Here is a 20,492-nt window from a genome sequence, read left to right on the forward strand (position 1 = left end):
GTGTAATATATAACAGCTAACTAGTGATTCCATATTTTAGAAGATACACAACACAGGTCTCAGGAGGCATTAAGCCTAGCACTTTAAACATTAACTATTCAAATGTAATTTACTGAAAGAATGACTCTTCTTTCTGAGATGTCAGCTACAATGATGATCAAGTCATTCCTAAATGGTTAGTCATTCCTAATCTTTGTAATAGCAGTAAGCAATGAACAACTGAACGTTAATGAAGGTGGTTCGGAACTGCGAAGGTTAAGCAATTAGCTGATGTAATGACAACAATATAAAAACAAATTAATACATTATGAGCATCTCATCAACAATTTCAGAGATGTAGCGACAATTATTTTTGGAGCGGAATAACGCTTTTTTGGGCCGATCGAATAACACTTTCAATTTCAGTAAAAAGTTGCTTGAAAACAAATGGCTGCAATTGGGCCCATCTAGTTTGGTCCGGCTTGTTACTTGAAAAATGGTTCGGCAATATTGACCCAATTTTGTGAGCATGATGAAATAGACGGGGCCCTTAGTTTTGCATAGGAGAAACGAAATTGTAGTACTAGGACGCTTGCTCAATTGCAAAAAAGGATGCTCATAATTGGCAAATGATGGGGATAAAAATAATGAAAATGAAACCCAAATGAAGTACTTTTAATGGTTTGATTTTTTTTCCCATGGGGTACACAATCCTAATTAATGCTAGTTGGATAAAGGGTCTAGAAATTGACAATAGCTTCTACCAGTAATTTTGTTGAACTGTTCATCAACTCAGGACTCAACCTAAGCATGAGGGTACAAAACTCCATCTCATTCAAAGCACCATCCCCATCCAAATCACCTTCTCTCAACATGCAAATAGCCTCCTCATCACTCATGTCTTGCAAACCAAGCAATGCTGAGTTCCTCTTCAAGCTCTCAAAAGTAATCACACCTTTGTCTCCATCCACGAGCAACTGAAACCCATTGCACAGCTCCTTCATAAAACCTTCAGCACCCAATTTTTCAACCATGGCAGGGAAAAAATCTTCGAACACTACACCATTTTGGGACGCCATTTTTTTTTTTTTTTGTTTTTTGGTATTAAACGCAATAAGAAACCTATTGGTTTTTGTAAGGTTTTTGAAATGGAAATAAGTTTGGTACAAAAGAAAGTAGCTTGGGAGGTATTTATATGTGATGGAAAGAGAATAAAGCTAAGGGGGGAAAAGAGAAGAAATGTTCGAGGAAAGAGTGTTAATGGGAACAAATTAAAGGTGGAGATAAAAAAATGAAGCTGTTTGAGAAGGTTGTCTCTGCTGGCAGTTGCTGCCTTTGATTTGTGGCTTTTTGTGTCAGTGAAAATTGTCCTCCTTCCTCGAAGTTGCATGTGAGAAGGTTGCTGGTACCACTAGTTTGGTCATACCAAGTGGTATTTTCCGGATAGAGATTGTCTTGCTTTGGATGTCAATTTACTAAAATACCATCCGTCATTATTTATAAATATTGCAATAATCAGGATATGTTAAGAAATAATGAAAATCAAAGAGTGTGATCAACGTTTGTAATTTTGTCATTATTGATTATTAGACTTTCTTTTTAATATAATCCCTAATCGCTTTCGTCAAAATTAAAGTTTTTACCTGCAATTTATTGATTAGATTGCTATAATAATTAAAGAAATTGCCTATTTAATCTGCTATAACTGGATTGATTTGCTGGTCTTCACTTGTAATCAATTGCTAGAGTTAGATTTATAACATTCTTTTTTTATTGTCTTTTAAATTACGATTAAATCCGAATTGAATCCTTCAATTCTGAATTCAATTCCAGCAAATCAAATTATCAAATGACAACCTTGGATTGGACAAGTTTGGATCCAATATATAGTAGCGTCCTTATTTGCTCTAGCCCGTCTTTTTCCGTCCAGATGCCAAGGTGCACACAAGGAGATTAGTACCATTCACGGCGCCCCTTTTGTCACCTTCGTGGTTTGCCCCCCCACTCGAAGTTTCAAACCTATCCATAAGATTAAACTCCGTTCCTAGACCTATACTTATGCAGGGTTCCCCCTGGGATTGTCATATTTCACATGGTAATTTTTGGTATTGAGTTTTGACAGCGTTTGGATGGGTTGGGAAGTACAATCTGGCCCATTCTCTAACAGTCATAGCATGATGATTAGAAGTACTTAGGCATATGGGCTACCAAATTGGACTAAGTTTAAAACGTGGAGTTCTATCCTTGGTTTTATTGGGCTTCAAAATACAATTACAAGGAGCCGGATTGTTATTTTTGTTAGTTTTTTTTTTTTTTAATATATACATAGGCCAATCAAGTAAAACTTAACCTAATTATTATTATTATTTTTTTTAAAATGCAACGATTGGATCATGATGAATAGAAACTCTTTAAATATAGGTTGTTTTGTTATTTCAACATCTATTAACTTTTCCTTTATAAAATTTATCTAATAAATAAAATTTTGAAAATAAAAAATGATAAAAATAAGTCAAATAAGGTGGGGTATAAATTTATTAAATTAAAAAATTAAATAATATTTTTTAAACAAAATCATATGTAAATATAAAATTAAGTAAATAATAAACTATGTTTTTAATATACACTAAGATCGAGACATAACATCAAAAACTTTAGTCTGATCCGAGTTCGATTTAAAAAAAAAAAACTAAATTGATTAATCTGAATTAAAAGAAAATTCACCAATTGGATAAAGGCAGATCGAAATCTATTAGATACGAGTTATTTTGTTATTTTTATTTCAATTGACTTTTTATTACAAAATTTATCTAACAAAAAATTAAAAATAAAAAAAATTCCTAAAAAATCAAATGCTTTTAAAAAAATAAAGAGAATGAAAGAAAAAACAAAATAAGGGAAGTGCTACGTGGATACTTGAAATGAGTTAGAACATCTTAAATCTGTCTTTAACCCAATCCCATTAAAAAAATCTCAATCTGATTGTAATTTTTTTTTTAAAAGGCACCTATGTTGAACCGATATGAATTAAAATCAATTAGACACAAATTGTTTTATTATCCTTATCTTAATTGATCTTCTTTACAAAATTTATTTAACAAAAAATAAAATTAAAAAAACCAAAAAAAAAGTAAAAAAAAATAATAATAGATTTAATAAAAATAAAATAATTAAAAAACAACAAAAATAATAAAAAACAAAAAATTAGAAAAAAAGTAAAATTTTGAAGGGAGGAAAAGGTGCCAGTGGATATATATTTTTTTTTTTTTCATCCAATCTCTACAAATTTAATATATTAGACTAGCAATATGCCCACGTTTTGTTGTAGGTCCAAAATATTTTTATTTATATTTAATAAATTAGTGAGTATGATTTTGTTTATAATTTTTGAATAAAAACAATTATTAGTGAAAATATCAATTAAGTTGTGGATAATACATGTATTTCATTCTCTTAACTTGTATAACAAATTTAAATACAAATCAATTTTTTTAATTTTATTTTTTTAAACATAATTAAAAATCTTAAATTAATAATTAAAAAAGAGCTACAACTAAAAAAAAGAAAGGCCAAGCAAGATAAAAACATAAAATAAAGAGTCAAATAGGGATACCATGTGGACACCTTTCACTCAGGGATGATAATGGGTTAGGTAAGGGCGGGTTTATGTTCATCTTGACTTTAACGCGGTATTAGATTATTATTTTTATATCTGATCCCAACTTGACATATATATATGTATAATTCACATCTGACTTGACCAAAAATCAATTCAATAGTTTCATGAAATATAATTTTTAATCAAATTTACATCTTAATTATATATAAATATATTATTTTATTAAATAAAATATCTTAAATAATAATTTTATTAATATAATATATAAAAATTAAATTAAGTAAATAAAATATATATTCTTATACATATCCTAAAATGGGACAGAACAAAATAACATAAACCTGCCTTTGATCTGACCTCGATTTTTAAAAAGAAAAATCATTCCATTTTAACCTGACTTTGATTTAAAAAACTGTCTTTATTAGGTCAACGAACTGAAACTAATATGATATATATTGTTTTGACATCTCAACCTCTAGTGACTTTATTTTTTACAAAAATTATGTTATTTATAAAAAAAAATGGCCTAAAAAAAGAAAAAGGTTAAATAGGGTGCCACATAGACACTTCTATTGCTATTTTTTTTCAAACATAAATAAAATAAATAATTAAAAAAAAAGCCAAAACTAAAATAAAGCCCATGCAAAAAAGGAAAGGAGCCAAATTAATGGGGTGCCTAATGGATATATCCATTTAATGATGGCAACTTGTTAGGATGGATTTATGTTCACTACGATTTTAGCCCATCTTTTTAATAATTTAACTCGACTTTAATTACGACCCAACATTAAGTTATTATTTATTAATACTCTATCTCGACCTATCATATATGTATAATCTACATTTGACCCAAATTGATAAATAATTAATTTGATAATTTTAGTTTAATGTTTATAAAAATATTAATTTTAATATAAATTATATCTTAATTACACCTGAATATAATTTTTTTATTGAAATAAAGTATTAAATAATAAATTTATTAATATAATACATATATAAATATAAAATTTAATAAATAATCAAATATATTTTTTAATATACATGGGACATGACGGAACAACCTAAACTTGCTTTCGTTTCAAATTTGACTTTTAAAAAAATTTCAACCCTATCTTGGATATAAAAAACCATATCTATTGAATCGAGGCAAATCGAAATCCATCAGATATGAGTTGTTTTATCATTCCTATCTCCATTGATTTTTCTTACAAAATTTATCTAATTAAAAAAGTTAAAAATTAAAAAAGAAATAAAAAAGAAATAAAAAAAATGAGAAGCCAAATGGGATATTATGTAGATTTATTAAATTAAAGTATTGAGTAATAATTTTATTAATATGATAAATATATTTAAACATAAAATTAAATAAATAATAAAAAAGATATTTTTATATATACTTGAGACAAGGTGAAACACATTAAACTTATCTCTAACATGATCTCAATTTTCAAAAAGAAAAAATCTTGACTTGATCTTGATTTAAAAAAGCACAAATTGGATTGTGATGAATTAAGACACGTCAAATATGGATTATTTTATCAACTTACCTCTATTAATTTTTTTATAATATTTATCTAAGAAAAAAAATCAAAAATAAAAAATTTAAGTTTTGGAAGAAAGATGCATGATCACATGAACACCTTCATCTTTTTTCAAAATATACAAAATTAATATTATGGATGTAGTATATTATGTAACAAAAGAATTTTGTATTTGTTTTGGGATTGAACACCATGATCCCCGGTTAGTGTTATTCAAATATAAGTATTAGTAAAACAAGTGAGGAAACTGCACATTTATCCCCTACTCTAAGGGTTGGAGCAAACTATTTGCTTTTTGATTTTCTCCCAAAAAATAAATTGGTAATTGTTTCTTACAGTGTTCTCAGCTTGTTCATATTATTAAGTTAATTTGAGGTTATCCACCATCAAGTTAACCATAGGTTCTAAAATTCAATTGGTCTTTATGGGTATCCTAAAATTGTCAAGTTTTCTCTTAGTATCTGTTAGGATCATGACAGCTTTGATATTAGTTGCTAGGAATCTTATCCACAAGTTTTGCACATGCCTTTGATACTAATTTTTAGAATAGCCGAGCTGGCCTACATCTACAGATAAGAAAAAGAGATCCACTAGTTGTAAATAATTATAAACATACAATCTCAATCAATCACTCAATAATCAATACCCATGAACCTTTTCATATTTCTTTAATTCTACAAAATATTTTCAATTCAAATAAAAGCATATCTATGTGCATCTATGCACCATATCTATGTAGACTCTCTCATTTTTTTCTAATTCACTCAAACACACACCCACACCCTTCATAAAGCTCTTTCAATAATTTTTAGTTCTATGGGATCTTTACCTAATAAATCCATATAACTTTCTAACATCTTTTTTTCATTTCTAACTTTATAGAGACTCCACCTATTTACAAACATACAAGCTTACCTATCACTACTAAAAAAATGGCCTTTATCAACATAATTTTTCATCGATAAAAGTCATTTTTTTGTTGATAATAGCATTATCACTGGATTTACAAAAGGAAAAATTTCGTTAGTGTTAGCCAAGTCAATAATGCTATTCTATCGGTAATAAACAAAATACATTGGTAATTACCGATAAAATTTATTAATGAAAATTTTATCAGTAATTAATGATGGTAAAATTCATTAGTAATCCATCGGTATTTGATTGATATTATGTTAGTAATTGATTGAAAATCGATCATTAAAGGGTTTTTTCGTTAGTATTCCATCATTAATTTGTCAGTAATCGTCAACAATCCATCGGTAATGAACAAAATTTCATTGGTAATATTAAAATTTTGTTAGTAAAATCCATTGGTAAAATTATAGTTTCATCAATAATTTCATTAATTATATCTATAATTATTTAAGAAACCTTTAATTATTTAATAAACCTATAAATTACAATTAAAACATGTATAATTATTTAAAAATTCTATTATTATTAATTAAAATATCAAATCTAGATAACATCTATCAAACATCCATCAAATACATCATAAAATATCCATCCATCCATAAAAGCATCAATAACATCCATAAAAACATCTATAAAATCCTTTAAATAGATCATAGAATTCTAAAAAGAATGTCACTATGTTGTTGCTACATCGCCTAATTTAGAATCTTCGTTGCCATCATTAGGTTTAGAAAATTATGTTGATGGAGTTTGTCTAAACTCCATCATTTGCATTATCTGATCCATGAAAGTTCTAAACTCATACCTTAATTCATCAATTTATTCTTGTATCTGGGGCTGATGAGGCATAGATGACATACCACAAATAGAATGAGACGTTCTTACTGCACCAGTGGATTGAGTTAAGTGAAAGAGGTCGCTAAATCTATTTGTAGATCCAAAGCATATACATAAGTACATGTAACTTCAACCCTTCCAATAGCTTTGATCTATGCCTATGGATCGAAATCTAGATGATTGAAAAAGTCTTCATTGTATTTCTGAGATAATATAGCAATAAAGTTTTCTTACAAAAAGTTTAAAACAATTATCATTATATTTTACTTGTATAGTTCATTAAAATAAGATAACTTCAAATAATTCATAATGTCAATATTTAATTATTACATATGCAATAGTTTTCACATGTCATAAAGTCATTGTGTTACAATTTACAAGCTGATCTAGGCCTAGGGGTTCTTTCTAAGTCGAATAGCAATTCTAGTTCTAGTGGGACAAAGTCTGACAGTTAGAGAGACCAAGCCTTAAGGCGCACTAAAGGTTCAAGTCATGGGAAACTAGCTTAGAATAGTGGTGTGAGCAATGATCAAGACTCTAAAGGCTCAGGCAAGCTGTTTAGGTTCCACAAAATTGAGCCAAGCTTAAGTGCGGATGCTTATGAGCAATGTGTGGGCACACAGTCAAACCCAGGTGAAAGCATTAATGATCGAAATAGAGGCACATGGTCAGACCCAGGTATAGGCATGCCTGAACATAGTACTAGGAGGATTAGATTTAGAGGCTTCTAGAAGGTTTAGTGCATAACATAATTTCAGTAAGTCAAAGATTATGCTATAGTCCCAAATCCCCTAGAATCAAGGATTACAACTTATCTACTTGAATCAAGGGATTTAAATCAGTGTAATCTTTAAAGTTTAAGAATCTACCTCAAGCACAAGTGTATAGGGGACTTAACTATAAATAGAGAGTCCTCCATCCTTATTGTAACATTAGAACCATTAAGTAAAATCCTTACTTTTGTCTTAACTTTTTATTGTAATTTTATTAGCCTTTCTTTAAGCACTTCCTATATTTTTCATTTTGTAGCATTTTAGGTTGTCAAGTCCTATAGTTTTAAGTGTCCGTGCAGTGTTTCTTATGTTAGGCCAATTTGAAAATGGAATGAGTCCATTTTTATGTCCTAGAGTCGTGTAAACCTAGAGTTTGAGTTTTAACCCATGATAAGTGGTATCAAGCCTTATTTGGAGTAGGCCATAAAGTCTGATACCAAGTGGTATTAGAGTTGGTTTAAGAGAGTTTTTAAAGTAAATGGCAGAACCTAATACTATGGGGTATCAGAGCCTGATTCAATCCAGAAGTGGTGATCAGAGCCTTGGCTCAGAGTGTGCAATAAATTTTAACTAGTGACAAGAGGAGCCAGAGTTATCGTGAGAGCTAGAATTGATGTGGAAAGCCAAAGTTGGCATTAATGCAAGTTGAGAATCATGCGTGTGGGCATCTTGGTATAGTGTATGGGCATTGTGGTAAGTTATATAGGTATCTTATTATGTATGAGGGCATTCGATTGTGTGATACAAGCGGTTTATTACATGGTATAAGCATTTTAGAAGGGTTACTGTGCTGATGTGCTGGTGAAACGCTTTTGGAATGCTAGGTGCAAGCATGTTAGAGTACAGATCAAGTGTTCGATAGATTATTGCTATGTGTTATGGGTGTCCTGGGTATGCTGTGTAAATGTGTAGATTGGTGCTTGATCGAGAGGTTGGTATGCTGAGCTGGTGTGCAGACTAATGCCTTACAGTGTTTATGTGCTGTGTTGTGTCGACAGAATGATGTACTAGTTTATGAGAACCAGAATCAGATTAGTTGAGTGCCTACTAGAGTATAGGTAATCCTTTGGTTTATGCATTCATTGTTTAATAGTTTGTGTTTTGAGAAATACCGTGGTTAGGGAAAATTAAGTAGAGGGCCTAAGTTAAGTGTGCTTGGAGCTTTCACATACAGACAAGTGGAAGAATACATTAACAAGATATGTGCTGATAGACACTCGATTGGTGAAGTGTGAAGATGCCATTATTTAGATAATGGATTGGTTTAGAGATGTTAAGGGACTTCAAATAAGGCAATGGAGAAGTTTATACAATGTAATAAGGCACTGAAATCTATGGTGACAATTTTGCAATAGGAGCTAGCTAGGCTCAAGGTTAACCTTGCTATATTATGAGCTGTCATGATTGTTAGTGCAGGCTTGGGAGCTAAGGTAGAGGTGCATAAGCATTTTATGGATAGTCTGAAATCATGGGTAAAGGCTGAGCTGCAACATAAAGACATGCAAAAGTTAAGTCAGACCAGAGGTGCTATGGAATCAATGATTCAAATTGAGTGCACCAAGTCTTCAAGGCATAAGAGAAATGGTCAAAGTGAAAGAGACACCGATGTTTATTCCTGAGTAGAGGAAAGGCTATAGAAAAGCTTAAATTTCATAAGACCGATAGAGTTGCCAGTAGGTGAGAGGAAAAAAAGTCCTTGAGTTGTTATTTTTATGTCGGTTTACATCAAGTCAGGGATTGCCTGAAGTTTCAACCATTAAATGGGTAGAAAGGCTATTAGAAGGTAAAAGTAACAGTGGTGAATAGTAATAAAAAGAGCTTAGAGAGAAGTGGCTAGGTGCTATTCGAGACTATCGAAGGGTTAGGATCTCTCGAGAAACTGATAAGAAAAAACCAAGGGCAACCGAATGCCATAGTATGAGTCCCAAGGTGTAACCAAATTCCTTACAAAAGAGTGTGATGTAGGCAACTTGGAAAAAATGCAAAAAGTATCAACGACATGGGTGAAAAAGACCATTACAATAGAGTGCTAATAAACTTAGGATTAAAAACAGTGGAAGCCAGTAGAGTGCATGTGTGGGTATGGTCTGAAATGTTAAAAAATTGATTCATGAGGCAGGAGTCAGAACCTGCATGCAAGGTAGGTGCATCATTCCTTTATCAACGAGGGCATTGCTAAAATAAACGAAGGAGAATGTTATGGTCCATAAGTAGGTCCAAGCCCAAGGGTTCTATTTAAGTTAAGTAGTAGTTTTAGTTATAGCGAGATAAAGTCTGACAGCCAGGGAGACTGGGGCCTAAGGCATACTTGAGGTTTAGATTACGAGGAATTAGCCTAGAATAATGGTGTGGGTAGTGATCAAGACTCTAGAGGCTCAGGCAAGGTGTTTAGATTTTGTAAAATTGAGCTAAGCTTAAATGTGGGTGCTGGTGAGCAATATGTAAGCACATAGTCAAACCCAGATAAGAGTACTGATGATCAAAGTATAGGCATATAGTCAGACCTAGGTTTGAGCACACCTAAACACAGTCCTAAGAGGATCGAATTTAAAGGCTTCTAGAAGGCCTGGTGTTCAGCATAATTTCAGTAAGTCAAAAATTATGTTATAGCACCAAATCCCCTAAAATCAATGATTGTAACTTATCTCTTAAAATCAAGGGATTTAAATCAGTGTAATCTTTAGAGTTTAGGAATGTATCGTAGGCACTGATTGTAAGAGGGACTTAATTATAAATAAAAAGTCCTCCACCCTTATTGTAACACTAGAACCATTGAGTAAAATCTATACTTTTACCTTAACTTTGTGTTGTTCTTTTTGCCTTTCTTTAAACATTTCCTATGCCTTTTGTTTTGTAGCATTTTAGGTAACCAAGCCTTGTAATCCTGAGTGTCCATGCACTATTTCTTGTGTTAGGCTGATCTAAGACACGAAATAGTTCATTCTTATGTCTTGGAATTATGTAAGCTTGAAGCTTGAGTCTCAACCTATGATAATTGCATTTCAATATACATAAAACACTATCTAATTCAATACTGAATTTCCTGTAATTTTTAGGCTTTTAATTACTTCACTATATACTTCATCAACAATCATAATGAACAAACAAAATCATAAGTGAAAATATGCAATAGTTTTAACCTTTCACAAATGTGATCTTATCTAAATATGTAGAAAGCACTATCTAGTTCAATATTAAATTTCCTACAATGACTAGTCATCGCGATATATTATTAAAATAGTTCATCAATAATCATAATACACAACCATCATCACAATGCAAAATATGTAATATTTTCACATTTCATAAATGTGAAACTCATCACAATATATTATAAAGATAGTTGATCAATAATCATAATACACAACTGTCATCACAATGCAAAATGCACAGTAATTTTCACAACACCAAAGGTAATCTCATCGTAATATACTATAAAGATGATTGATCAATAATCACAATATGCAATTGTCATCACAATGAAAAATACACAATAATTTTCATATTTTACAAATATGATCTCATTGCAATATATTGTAAAGATAGTTAAGTAACAATCACAATATATAACTAGAATCACAAAACAAGTTACACAACAGTTTTCATTTTTCACAAAATTTTTGCATCACAAAACATACAAGATATTATTCATATAGTTAGCAATATTATTCATAAAGTCTTTGCATGACAAAACACACAACATATTATTTATTTGAGTAAAGTAAAATAGCATTTTCAAATTATTTACAGTCATTTGAAAGTCATGCACTAACAACTCTAGACTTGTTGTCAACAAAATCACCAGGTCTTCCTAAACGTTTGTGAGTGTGATTGAAAATTTTTGTAAATATAGGTTCTTGTTGCAACTCAGCGATTGCATTTATTTAGAGACATTAAATGAAATATGTAATAATACAATTTATATAATATTGACATTTGATGATAAAAATAACTCGTGAAAAAATATCATACCATTATTTTTTTATGAATAGGAAAAGCAACCGAGTTATTAGTATGCTTCGTAATACATCATTCTTTTTGTATCTGACAATTTTGTTTGGCTTTGAATGAGATGTTTTACCATTTTTGAGTGCTTTATACATTTTCAATAAGAGCATCCCAAATCAGAATTGTGATCCACCTCTGCTTCATACCTCTAGAGTGTACGATGTTATCGTCTCTACACTCTTTCATTGCCAATTCTCTTTTGTCAGACAACATATCTTTCAATTGATTCTTTGAAATATTGTTTCATGCTCATCGAATAAGAACATCATCTGACTTAGCCCACTGATATTTTTCCTAACATAACAAATAGCAAAACAATAAGTTGTTGACAAGGATTTAAACTTTTCATTCAAATCAAATAAAAATATATACAAAAAATAAATATTCATTTACTACCTTAAATTTATCAAATATCGTAGACTTAATTGACACAAGTACTTTAGCCAATGTCAGCTAAGGACTAGTAAATTTGCTTGAATTATTCTTAAAATTGTTGAGCTAACTGATGATTGCTCAAAATAACTACTGACATTTATTTGTTAGTAAGATTAGCTAAACTGCATGAATTCATTAAGAAACAAATAAAAAAATTAATATTAAAATATTTGTCATACTTTTCTCCTGGTGGAATAATCTGCACCCGCTTGTTTGGATCTGAACAAGTTAGTAACCTTTTGTTTGCCTTACTAGTCTTATGCCTAGTTATCTTCCTTTTTACTTTTCCAAGTGGTGGATCATCAGTGAATCCTAGATTGACATCATTCACCATCGATGGATATTTGTCATCGATGCTGGAGCTAATTAGTATAAGGGATCATATTATATCTATGTTGAAGTTGACTCGTATGGTAGATCATGCTGTACCAATTCTGATGATGACCCGATATGTGAATCACCTTTTATAGATCATGCCCTAAAACCACCTTGATGAACAGCGCTCTTTGCATAAGGCCTCATTATGACTATCATATAGAACAAAAATATTCCATAAAAATTCTAAAAACATAAAGAAAAAAACATATATAATATTACTTTAGTAATAAAAGATTAAATGAAATGAGCAAAAGACATAAAAATAAGCATATAAAATAAATAATTAAGTATTATATTTAACGTTACATATATTGAGCACATCGAATAAACATTATATATAGCATTAAAAGTCACACTACATACATCAATCGCTACTAAAAAAAGCAAACTCATGTGTTTCATCATCATGATCATGACAATGATAATGAGCATCATCATCATCATCATCTTCTTCTTCTTCTTTTTCTTCTACTTTTTATTCTTTATCTTTTTTTTTCTTTTTTTTCTTTTTGATTATCAACATCATCATTTTTTTATTCTTTTGTTTGAATCATTTGTACTAAACTTATCTTTTCATAATCACCGACAATAAAAATTATAAGATTACTAAGTTCTTCTTAGATAGTAACATTTCATGAAATAAAAACTTCAACTTCTTAAAAACATTTTCATTTAAATTAGTTGTTTGCTTTTTTTTTTATCTCTATCAATATTATTTACTCGATATGTACTCTTAACCTTTATTTTAAAGATTGCCTACCAATCATTTTGATCTCTTTTTCTATAAGGATAGCTTGTATAGAAAACTTGATGTACTTGCAAAGCTGAGATTTTTATTCGCATTTCTAGAATGAATTATGTTTAATTTCAATAAGACTATGATGGAGATCTACACTTACCCCTATCTTTATGTTAAACCAATGACATTTAAAAGGTATAACTTTATTCTCTACTTCAAAGTACTCTAACTCAATGATATTTTCCAAGATACCACAAAAGTCATGTTCATAATTATTGTAACAACTTCCTTTCACACATACCCCATAATTCATCATCTTTTAAGTTTGGCCATAATTAACCGTATGAAACTTAAAACCATTGACAAAGTAACCTTTGAAACAACTAACCATGCCTTTGAGGCTATAAGCTATCTCAACTAAATGACGAAATATTGCCATTTTGCTCTTCAACCTATCTAATTGTAAAATAAAAATAATTGATCATTATTTTAAATATGCAACGATAATAAAATTTCTATTCACATATGCTATTATGCGCTAAACTGTTACAAATTGTCTTAACAATTGCAAAACTCTTGCATCACATCTTTTTTTCAGTTCTACATTACTTATATTCACAAATTCTTTTCTCGTCAATTCATAAAATATCCTATCATTGTTAATTACAAATTAGGAAAATTGTCAACTTACTAGAAATATAAATTATAGAGTTCACATAGTACTTACTCAATGTAAAGATTTATCTCTTCATAATTCAACAAAAACATATAAGTGTGCCTTGGTATGCTTATCCACTGATAACTATCGAAACTTATCTTGTGAACCAAGTGCTCACCAGGATGGCTAAAAGTTAAAAAACATTCTTCAGATTCTATGACTCCCCATCATTACATAGAACTCGATTCAATTTTGTGACACATTTGGATAAAAGTAGAATGAGAAAAAAATGGATATCTCTTTGGTAAATTATGCCTCACATATAGATGCTTCAACGAATGTTATTGGTGCACTTTTTTTGATATGACGAAGAAACCTACTTATCATCATAGCATAACATATGTTATTGAAGGAAAATTAAATTAATCAATGTTAATGTCTAACAATTAAAATATATTAACTTTCAAATGGATAATCTATTGATAATGAACGGTCCATCAATTTTTGCCTTGTTAGGCAAGTGAATGGGCAAATATTCCATAGAATAAAAAAAACTTAGAGGAAAAGTCTTTTTTAATTTGCAAATTATTTTCACAATTTTTTTTCAACACTTCTATGTGATTTATATGTATTTCAGTAGAACACAAATCTCTAAAAAAATGAGATAACTTAATAATTACATCTTAAATAGAGATAGGCACCAAATCACGAAACGATATTAAGAGCAATTATTGCATGAAAACATGACAATCATGACTTTTAAAACTTTTAATTAGCCATGTTATGAACCAAGCCATGTTAAATACAAACCATTAGAAAGTCTTAATTGTTTAACCCATGCACAAACATCTCTGCTCTGCTTTTTACTTAATATGTATGAAGTTTTAGGTATGAAAACTTTTCCATTCATTTCAACCAATTCTTTTGACATACGTGTAACAATCTTTATTAATCATGAAATCATATAAAATTATTGCTTGATGAATATTAATGTACCATTGCCTAGAAGATTATTTAATACCATAAAAAGATCTGCACATTTTTGTGCTATTGACCTCTATCAATGAAACCTATGGGTCATTCTATACAGATTTTCTCTTTTAGTTTTTTGTTTGGAAAGGCATTTATCATATCCATTTGATGTAACTTTAATCTAAATAACTACAATGGCTATAATTGTATCTTTTATATAGATTAATTAATTCTTGTACATTGTTTGACCTTTAGACTCCATCTTTCTTCTTAAATTACTTTAATTCACTTTTTTTTTTGCTTGACTTGTGATTCTTGTGAAACAAATTCAACAAATTTAGCAACTTTAGTCAAGCTCCCACTTGGATGAAATCTTGTTGATTATTGATAAAGAATATGCATTAATTGATTTGCAACTTAGCAAATAATTTGAATCCCCAATCTAAAAAAAAAAAAAAAAATTTCTTGACTAATCTCCCTTTATTTTAGAATCTTACTTTCTAAGAAAGAGGCATTTCGAGATTCAAAATTTAATTAGATTCTCACTCGATTGTTCATTTATGAACACATATCTCTTTGAAATGTTTAAAGTATATTACAAATATACTCTTTTTACATTATGGATCTAGCTTGCCATGTTAATGAGTGAACTTAAGAACATAGGTAGTATAACTCAAGTTCTCAAGTTATTGAGATTGGGTTTTCTACCAATCCACAATTCATAGAGAGTGATTGTAACTAACTTGGAGGATACACAATTGAATATATAGACAGTTGGTAACAATACTTTACCTTTAAAGTGATTTGCTAATTTAATTGGGCCAACATTGACCTAACCGTTTCTAAAAAAGGTTTATTTCTTCTCTCTATAACATTATTTTGTTATTGAGTCATTGGAATGGTTAATTGAGTACTAGTACCATTTTCATCAAATAACTGTCTAAACTAATCAGACAAGTACTCATATTAACGATCAATTCTTAATGCCTTAATGTTTTTATCTAATTGATTTTTCATCAACTTTCTAAAACACTTTAAAGCTTTACACTTGTGAAGAATCAAATAAACAAAACTAAAATCTGGATTATTATTAATAAATGTGATAAAATATTAAGATCCATTATGTGCCTTTGGGACACAACTATTAAAATGTATTAATTGCTATGAAACTTCAAATATAGTTTTTTTATTAAATGATTTTCTTGTTAGTTTTCTTGTTAGATAGATTACACATAATGGTTGATTAACCTTATCATATAGAGTCTTGTAATCCTTTTTTTGCTAATATATCCATTCTTTGTTCACACGTATGACCAAGTCTAGCATGTCAAACATTCACATTAATATTGACATCACAAAACCATTTAATAAAATCCAAATCCATAATAATTTGTTTTAAAAAAAAAATCCATATCAGTATTATTAAAATTCATAACAAATCATAGATAAAGAATAACAATGACATAAATTAAATTCTATCAAATATCAATAGCAAACAAGATATTATGTAAGATGACAATTTTTCCACCATACACTCTTAACTTGTAAGTGTCAACACCCTTTACTTCAATCATTTGATTGTTTCCTATCTAAATATATTTTGCTTATGTCTCATGCTACATAGTTTATGGTCCTTAAGTTTTCTTCATCTCGTTACATTCATAAGGAAAGTGACTCTCTTTACCGTAGTTAACGCACTTGACTTTAGCTTTGTTCTTTTTAGATTAAGCCTTCGGATTATTCCTATTTATCACTTTGATCATTCTTTGATCTTTTAAGAGTTTTCTCCTTATTCCCATCATGTGACCAATGATTGAAGCTCACAGCTTCCTTTGAACATGTGTATGCCATGTACACATCAACATTAGGTTCAAATGTTTCTTTTACAATTTTCTTTAATTGAAGATGATAAGAAGAATAATAATAATAATAAAAAATCTAATCTAACTTTTTCCTAAAATTTTAGTTTGGTCCATTTTTTTAATTTATATTTATACCTTATTTCCTTTAAATGAATATTATCTTTATATTGATATTGTTTGGGTTTATTCAATTTCAATATTATGAGTCTTAATTTGAATATGAATTCTTATGGTATCAATTTAAGGTCTATGATTTAAAAAAAGTTGTTCATACTCTCATTGTGGGTCAAGTACATCTTCATATGCTCTTAATTATATAGCAAGGACTGAATTATAGCTTGAACCTCTTGTTCATCTATCAAAGTGTAATCATCCTTATTCTTAAATAAACTTTGTTGTCAAGGCATTTCACATCTCTTTTAGCAATATTATATTACTTGAACTCATGTATGATATCACTTTCCATACTATTTAACAATGTAATGCAAGCAGGAAAGTTTTATCTATCTAGGCTTCACAAGCCCTTGGTCCTTTCTATGTTAGAATGTATTCTTATACTTAGGCTCCATTAAGACAATGTTTAAAATTTCAAAAACCTTTTATTTTTCTAACACATACTAGATTTTCATTTTTCAGATTCCATAATTATCCCAATTCAGTGACCATATACTTAAATATAAAAGTCATATTTAAAGGATAATTCAATATTGAAAGAACCTTGCACTAATTAATGCCTAGCATTATACACATATATTTAGCCATAATAACATGAATAAAATAATAACAATCATTCACATAAAAATGAAATAAAAAAGTCACTATATTCATAATAAAATTTCATTTTTAATGTGTTTGATTATCACTTATTCTTTTCTATTGTGCCAAATTTATTATTCTAAGGTAACTCATTAACTAATACCTTAGAACTCCCACTAACTTTAAGATTACTTTCAATCAATAACATACATTGATTGAACTCATATAGACAAGTCTCACAAAGCATGTACATTCTGAACACATTAACAAGTTCCATCATTAAACATACAAATTATTTATTAAACTATATTCTAAATTAGTATGTATCACTTGCCTAGTGACTAGAATGGAATTCTTAAATTCTTATGAATGTTCCACATTCTTATTAGCTATCATGGAGATCCAAGAATTTTATGTATGCCACTATGGAGACTTAGGTTGATAAAGAAGGTTGTGTTCCTCCTTACCATTTTCCTCACAAAATCACAAAATTCTTTATCAAAGTTGTAACATTAAGACATTTTCTCTTGTTAGATATACATGTAAGGATGTTTCTTTACATGCATGTTACCTCAAAAGATCAACTCTTTAATCTTGTTTTTAACCCTTGATAATATGACACATAATATCATCATTATTAGGATCCATTTGGTGCTACACTAATTCAATTACTAGCCTTATCACTTTAAACAATTGCGTCTAAGTTTTTATAACAATAGTAGTTCTCATAAAAATAGTCATGATTTTTTTGTAACAAAATATGAAAAAAAATTATGAGTTCATAGGTCAACACAGGTTAAAAAATGATTAAGACTTAATCATTCTTTTATGGTTTGACCTCCCAAAGTTAATTAAGAATAAAAGAATTTAAAAGAATTTTTTTTAAAAAAAAATTGAAGCATATTTTAGGGGAAAAAAAGACACACGAACATTCGAATGCTCTAGAGAGGGCATTCAAATGCTTGCTTTCTGTTTAGAAAAATGAGGTATTTGAATGCCTTAAGGAACATATGAATGCCTTTTTCTTGTTTTAAAAAATAACTACTAATTTTTAAAATTTTGCTTAAAGCATTCAGATACCCTATCAAGCATTTTAATGCTAGAATTTTGAAAATAAAAAATTCAATCTATATATTTCAAACAACAATGGCAACTTGCATATTAAATGTTTCAAAATATTCACAACAACTTTCTTTTACAAATTTACACACTTTTGTATAACACTTTCATAGATTTTTGGATGCGTTCTGATAAAAACTCAAAAACATGTAAACAATTTTGGTGTTTCAAGACAAATATTGAAACAAGCAGGAATCAAGCCAACTTGGTTCTGATACCAATGAAGGATAATGTAATAATATATGAACAACATCATATATCATAAATAAAGTGAAAAACTTACTTGATTTGTGGAAACATAGTGGAAGCATTTTTGTGAAAGTATTACAAAAAAGATACCAACTTGATTTACTAGTTGAAGACAGAATCATGCATTCAAAAATTATCTACTATTTATAATGAAAGTCCTTAAACACTGATGCAAAAGATTCCTTGAAGAATTTCATTCTCTATGTCAATCTCTCTTCTTTTTTTTTTTTGTTTTCTATATGATTAATCACGTAGTCTCACATGTACGAGACTTTTCTCATACTTAAATTGAATGAACATATTCCTCTTCTTATTTCTCATCATGGCAAAATGCCATGTGAATTCTTAAAAGAGGAAAAATCCACACTTCATTTTTTTAATGTTCCTTTTCTATATAGCCCAATGCCATATACTTGGAAAAATGAGAGATTTAATTTCTTTTAATCAACCTTTCATGGTGGTCGTATGTCATTCCTTTTTAGAGACAAAGGGACATTAGTTATTGTTTAAATTTTGAACCATTAGTTAACTACCTAAGGTAGTTTTTAACCAAATTCAAACTTTACAAACTTTCTGAGGTAGTCTTCAATAAGTTGTGGTTAGGGTTGGCAACGGGTCGGATCGAAATAGGCTTTTGCTCACCTCGAACCTGATCCGATTTTACAATCACAAAATTTATACCCGTATCCAACCCGAAATTTTTTTTATTTTTTAATACCCGAACCCAATATTACATAAACCATACTTGACCCAACTCAAAATTAATAAAATATTATTTTTAAAATATAGATATATAATTATATAATTATATATAAAAAAATAAGTAAAAAATAATTTTTAATATAGTACCGAGTTAGGTTGGGTTTGCCTAAAACCCGAACCTGACTCGACCTCAATTTTTTCTTAGTAATACCTGACTTGAAACCTGATTTTCAAAAAAAAAATTGACCCTATGAGGTTAGGTCGAGTTGGAACCCGCCAAACTCAGGTTTGATTGTTAAACCTAGTTGTGGCCGAGCCACCTATTATGGGTTGATCCGATATCCCTTTTTCTTACAATGCCAATATAAAAATACTATTTTTTTTGTTCAAGAAAACTCATCTTTATGCATTTACTTGTAAAATTGCTTAAGTTTTATCTTCTATAAAATTAAAAGAAGTGAAAGAAAATCATTATATATTTATCCTTTATAAAATTAAAACGGTAAAGCAATGATTAAGGTTTCTTTATGATAATGAATTTTTTCATTCCGCCTTTAATTTTTGTTTATTATCTAATTAAGTCTTTATTTTTTCTAAAAGAAAGGAAAAAAAGGTTACATATTTGGTAGTATTTATTTATTTTTTGTTTTTAAATATCATATTTCTTGTAGTGTAAAGAAGAATAATTACTTTAAAAACTTAATTTCTAAGGTAAAATGTAAAATGTAAAATTAATTAAATTCCAAAACTTTTTTTTCCCAAACGGAAGTTTCCAAAGAGAAAGGTGAGAAAGCCTCATGGGGTCATCTTGGACCCAGGCTTTGTTGCTGACAAAATGGGCCAACGCCACTGGCCGCGAGAGTGGTTGCCTGGTTGGTGTTTAGATCTATTTTCCCACAAAAGCTAATTAAACTCTAACAACAAACCTGTCAAGAGTCCAGATATTA

At 29.4% G+C, this 20,492-nt stretch overlaps 1 pseudogene; it reads right to left on the bottom strand.

Annotated features, from left to right (window-relative positions):
* Positions 1–579: 579 nt before the first annotated feature.
* Positions 580–1,157, bottom strand: LOC111318774 (calcium-binding protein KRP1 pseudogene; annotated as a pseudogene).
* Positions 1,158–20,492: the final 19,335 nt, after the last annotated feature.

The sequence above is a fragment of the Durio zibethinus genome, chromosome 26 (genome assembly GCF_047325235.1).
Source record: "Durio zibethinus cultivar Kanyao isolate XHJ-2024 chromosome 26, ASM4732523v1, whole genome shotgun sequence".
In the NCBI taxonomy this organism is placed as follows: domain Eukaryota; kingdom Viridiplantae; phylum Streptophyta; class Magnoliopsida; order Malvales; family Malvaceae; genus Durio; species Durio zibethinus.